This window comes from Solanum lycopersicum, chromosome 11 (assembly GCF_036512215.1).
Source record: "Solanum lycopersicum chromosome 11, SLM_r2.1".
Taxonomy (NCBI): domain Eukaryota; kingdom Viridiplantae; phylum Streptophyta; class Magnoliopsida; order Solanales; family Solanaceae; genus Solanum; species Solanum lycopersicum.
Genome location: NC_090810.1, coordinates 8,160,114 through 8,166,113, shown reverse-complemented (window position 1 = coordinate 8,166,113; position 6,000 = coordinate 8,160,114).

The window sequence follows — 6,000 nt, the reverse complement described above, 5'->3', positions numbered from 1 at the left end:
AAAGAGTTATCAATTGAATCACATGTTCATATAATGAGATTCAATGTTGTATTCAGATTTGAGAAACCAAATAGCTTGTTAATACACACGAATGAGTTAAGAATTATTTATAAGGAAGCATTTAGTGGTGGATCGTTGATACGATATTAATGCTTTAAGATTAAAAGCGTATTCAAAGAATCCTAAATGAGGACGATGATTTCTTTTTAAGGTCCAATGGAATAGATAGATACCAAAATTTCGAGCTTATGGATAAAGAAAGTCCCAAAGAATATACTTGTGTAAAGGTAATTGAAGATTTTTGTAAGAAGTGCATATAAAAGTGGGATAGTCCTTTGGATTTGATGAATATAACCGAGTTTGAGGTGTCACATTAATGAAAATGTTGGCTTCATGATGATGATAAGAGCTAATTGAGCATGATGGTAATAAGAGTTCGTTATGGATTGTGATTGAGATGCATCTATATAATAAAAATTATTGGTTAAATGAATTTTGTATTATAATAGTGACTTGCGAGTAGTTAAGGTTGTGGTTTGATACTATTTGGTGAGCATCTTGATGGCATGAAAAGTTATAGGAGTTGTTGAGGCATCGCTTGAACAAAATAGAAAGGAATTTAAAGTCATAAATGCAAAGAATTAGTAAGATGTAATTTAACCTTCGGAAAGAGGTGAGAACAAAAGTATTTTATTCTGATTGAAAGGGCTAAGGAGGTATTTTCAGAGAGGTTGATAATTGGGTTATGATACACATTGTTTTCATCTATTTTGCTCTACTTATGATAATAGTGTTACAAGTTCATCAGATTGGTTAAAAACAATTGGTAAGCCTTGAGAAAGAAGTCTATACATGTTTGACTCGAGTGTGGAGATAACATCTTATGATTTTGAGTTTGATAACTGGTACGGTTGAATTTTTAAAGAAGGATATGGTAAGATCAATGAAGAGGCAATAAATGATAGGTTAAGATACGTGGATTCATAAAGATCTCCAATGTATGAGCAAATGTTGATTGATAATAGAATCATGTCACATGGTTGGGATAAAAATTTAAGTTTTTCATGGTGATTTTATGTTTTTGGTAGTATGTTTTTTCAAGGTGTGGATTGGTAAGGTAAGAAATGATTGATCATAGTGAATGTTGAGCATTTCGAAATTTGGTATATGTTTTGAGTCATAAAGTGTGTTATTTTGACTTTCAAAATACCTAAGGAAGGGTTTCATTTCAAGATTTTGTTTTGTGTACAAGGTAAAAATGTCTAGCGTTGTTGGCCAAAGAATAAGATTGGTGAGCGAGTCAACCAAAGGAACATGAGTTTGGTGCATTGAAGAGTTCAAGATATTTAGAACTTTGTGTCATGGGAATAATTTAAAAAAAAAGTAATAAGATCTTTCATATAAATTCTTGGTTTTTATTTGAAGGATTAATTAATTTTTGCCTATGAGTTTAGTATAATTCTGAGATGTGAACTAGTTCAGTACAAACATACTAAAAAAAATAATTTATCATAGACTTTTCTCAAGATTGAGTTTTTGTTTGGGTGACAAACAACTATGTAGGAGAGATTCTATGTAGTTATGTTGAGCTAGATTGTTCAAATTATGATAGGTAACGTATTGATGTTTAACGGTGTGGACCTCTTACATAATTTAATGAGGATTTGAGGGGATTGAAATTTGTGTTATCACCCTTGGATGAGACTCTTATTTATGATGTGATACTTAAATGGAAAGAGAGAGAGAGAGAAAGTCATAGTTCAATATTTTTTGAGGTTATAATTTATTTGCTAAGAAGACTTTGAAACTAGTGATAGTTTGAGAGTAAGGTAAATGAATGTTGTGGTTATGATGTTTGTTGATATTAAGAGTGTTGACTTCGATGGAATATTGTGAGAAGTATGTGGAGTTTGACAATCGAGTATGTGTAAGATTGTAATGATATCAGGCTACTTGAATGTGGGCAGCTAAAAAAAATCTGATATTGAGTCATTTAACTATAATTGTTTGATATGTTTACTATGAAAAGAGTATCTTATGTTATCCGGCCTCGATTTTGTACATTTTTATGTAACCACCTACTTCGTTTAAAAAAAAGGTTTAGAGTGTGATTCGTTCCATATACTCGTGTGTTTTTCTACATCTATGGGTGGATTTCTAGTGGTGGATCGGATGTACCGATCCTCTTATATCTTCTTGATAAGGTAGGATCCTTGGTTAGACTTGTTCGCTTCAGTTATGACATATTTGATGTTGTTTGAAAAATTAGAAATATATCATTATTTTTATATGTACAACCTTACTTCTAGGAACTTACAAAAGAGCTTTTGAGAATAGTTACGGTTATCCGACAGTGTTGTAAAAGGTTATGCATCCTAGCGTGTACCATTTGTAGGGTGCATACTTGATCTTATTCTTCTTTGGATTAGATATGTTTGATTATCCCTTGGTGAGTATTCGATGTCTAAACATTAAACTTTTATAACTTAAGCTTGTAAAAAGATTGTGTTCTGAAAAGGGAATCGTTATAAGATGTGTGATGGTTTGTGCACTATAAGTATGTGATGATTGGTTCAGGTTCACTTCTGGTTGTAGCTAGTATCAATGGAACGTTATCTTTGCTATGTGAGAAAAGATTTTGTGAGAAAGGATTTGTCATGATTATTGTGTTATGTCCAAGGGGTTTCAGTTTAGATTCGGTTCATGGGTTAGTATGTAGCTTGACAATCACTTCTGATATGTAGATCTATCAAATTCTCTATAGTTCAGTTCTTGGTAGTTGGTCTTGATAGAATCGTGTTAAAGATAAGCTTTCATGGAGAGATGAACAACGACTCTGGAAGATCATGCATTAGATTTTTGATAACGTCAATAATTCTTCCTTCACCTATTTTATGTTCGAGGACGAACATGATTTTTAGTGGTGGATAATGTAACGACCCTCTTAGTCGTTTTAGAAATTCCAACTATTATTCTTATATTAACCTTTTTAGTAGATTTTATAAATAATTTATATGACTTGTAACAATGAGTGACATGATTTTAGATTTAGTAAAAGATTATTTTATTTCTAATAATAATGAAAAAGAAAAAAAAAAGAAAAAAAGAAAGAAAAGGAAATTAATTAATTAATTAAATAAAATAAAATAAAAAGAAAAGGGGCAAAGTGCCCTACACTTATAAAAGCCTGACGGCTTATATGAGAAAAAAAAAAGAACGATTTGAAGAAGAACAGAGAAGAAAAGAAAAGAAAGGGGGAAAAGAAAAGGAAAAAGGGAGGAGAAAAATCAATATTTTCATCTCAAGGCGTCAAGGTAATTATTTTCATCCTTTCTATTAATTTTTTATGTAATTAAAAGTAGATTTTTAGGTTAAAACGTGTATAATTTATACTAATATGTGAACTTGGGGTTATAAATGTGTATAAGTATTATGGTTCAATCATTGGACAATGATTACTCCAAGATTAAGATTATTAGTGGAACGATAAATATGAATTGGAACATTGAAAATAAGTGGTTTCAGCAGATAGTTTTGTAGTCCGCCATTGATGTGTTGGGCAGTTAGTTTCAGCTTTAATTATTTTCATTTGATTATCATATTAGGATTGAAGTTTTAATATATTGAGATATGTGTTAACTAGTGGGTGCATTATGATATATAAAAATCATTATAATTATGTTATTCGGAGAATTAAGATTTAACCCTAAACTTGAAATTCAGAAAATATGAGATTTGATCAATTGGTTGGAATAAAGATTTAGAAATTTTATTATAAATTTGGATGAATTTTGGGTCTAAGATAGAGATATAGAAATATTAATGTTGTTAGTTTCGAAATCATATCGTGGTTATTTATTTGAATAGATTTTATTGGTTTGGAAGTCAACAAAAAGAGGAAGGCTCAAGTTTTGGAGTCATTGTTCGACTATTTGAGGCAAGTGGATTTCTAAACTCTTGTTAAGTGTATGAAATGTGTGTATGTCCTTGTGGTATATGTTGGGAGTAACGGGATTGGTGATGGGTTGACTTGTCCACATTGATTAATTCTAATGATGAAAAGAATGGGGATAACAAAAGGCAATGTGATTAATTGTTTATGTCTGTTGTGTTGAGAAAGGGTTGAAGGCTTGTTGAATCATTGTTGATGTAACTTCATGTTTGTGTGGTTGTGAACTGTGTGATGTTATGAAAATGGTCATCTCCTCATTATATGTGTGAACTTGTCATCTGCATTATTCTGAGGCATTGGTTGTGACAAGTGTTATGTGCATTGAGAAAGAATGGTTACTTAAGAGGATGTACCATTTCGAGGGACGTATCGCGCGCCGCGATGGATACTATATTTCGAGGGACGTATCGCGCGCCGCGATGAATACTATATTTCGAGGGACGTATCGCGCGCCGCGATGGTTACTATTATCGAGGGTCGTGTCGTGCGCCGCGACAGATGCATGGACAGATATGTCCCCCATGGGTCCCGGACTGAGAGACAGCGGGTGTGTATCACTAGGTCAGACATGCATCATTATACTTGACATTGCATTCCATTACATTGCACATACTTATCATTAGTGAACTTGATATTGTGTTTTGTTGATCTACTGATTGCCTTTTTGCGGAACTTGTGATTGTTGAATACTGAGCTTGTTATTGAGGATATATAATTTGTTGAAGTGTTGTTGTTGAGGATATGTGATTTGTTGAAGTGTGTTATTGAGGATATGTAAATTTTTGGAAGTGTTGCTATTGAGGATATCTAATTTGTTTAAGTGTTGATGTTGAGGATATGTAATTTGTTAAAGTGTTGTTGTGGAGGATATGTAATTTGTCGAAATGTTTTTGTTGAGTTACGTTCTATGTAAACTGTGAGTTGTTAGGTTGGGCTGATGTTTATGTAGGTTGTAGTTGTGGAGGTTCGGTTGGGGGTGGTAGGAGTACCCGTATTTCATCCCCTTAGCTTGTGTTTAGAGGTTTACTTGCTGAGTACCGTGTGATTCGGTACTCACACCTTGCTTCTACAAATTTTTGTAGTTTACTAGCCCGGACTTTATGATATATTCTCTTCTTTTCCGAGGCTTCCTGGAGATTTTGTGAGGTAGTTGTTGGTCATCTCAGCATCCCTCCTTACTCTTTCTTATGATTTTGTTCTACTCTAGAAACAATATCATATGAGACTTATGTTTTCTTTTGATCCGATTGTAATACTTTAGAGGCTTGTACACGTGACAACTAGGTTTTGGGGTATACTGTAAGTTGATAGTAAATTTTTCGCATTTTTATTGTAATAGTTGAGTTTTAGGCTTACTTGTCTTGGTGGGATAAGACGAGTGCCATCATGTCCATTTTTGGGTCGTGACATGTAATTTTCAAATATGTAAAAAATTAGTAGTTAAAGCGAAGAAATTAAAGTTTTCAAATCATTATATTTCTATATTAAAATGTTCAAATCTTTAAAGCTCCACATATATGCACAAATTAATAGGAAGAAGCCAAGCGATTTTCTTATAAAGAAATATATGAAAGCTCATTTTAATAATAACACATGTACATTTCATTTTGAATATATGAATCCCTCCTTTTCGATTTATATGAACTTATTGTTATATTTTATTTCAAAAAGAAAATTAACTTTTGAATTTTAATTTATTTATATAGCATATTTTAAATTAGAAAATTAAAAATATTTCAATACACAAAATTTAAATATACATATAAATTCTAATTTTAATTTTGATTGATTCCATCTAATATTATACTTGATATATAATTATTAAAAGCTAAGCGTAATCATTATTTATTTACTTTCATATAACAAACAGATATCACAATAACTCATAAAAAAATGAAAAAAATACAAAAGTGTGGTAATACTACTAATAATAACTAAATATGTTTCTAGAACAATTTAATTTTGTTGTTATCATTCATGGTAGATTTTTGATTGCATGAAATTACATTTTTACCTTTGATCATCATTCACTTCATATATATAAAGAT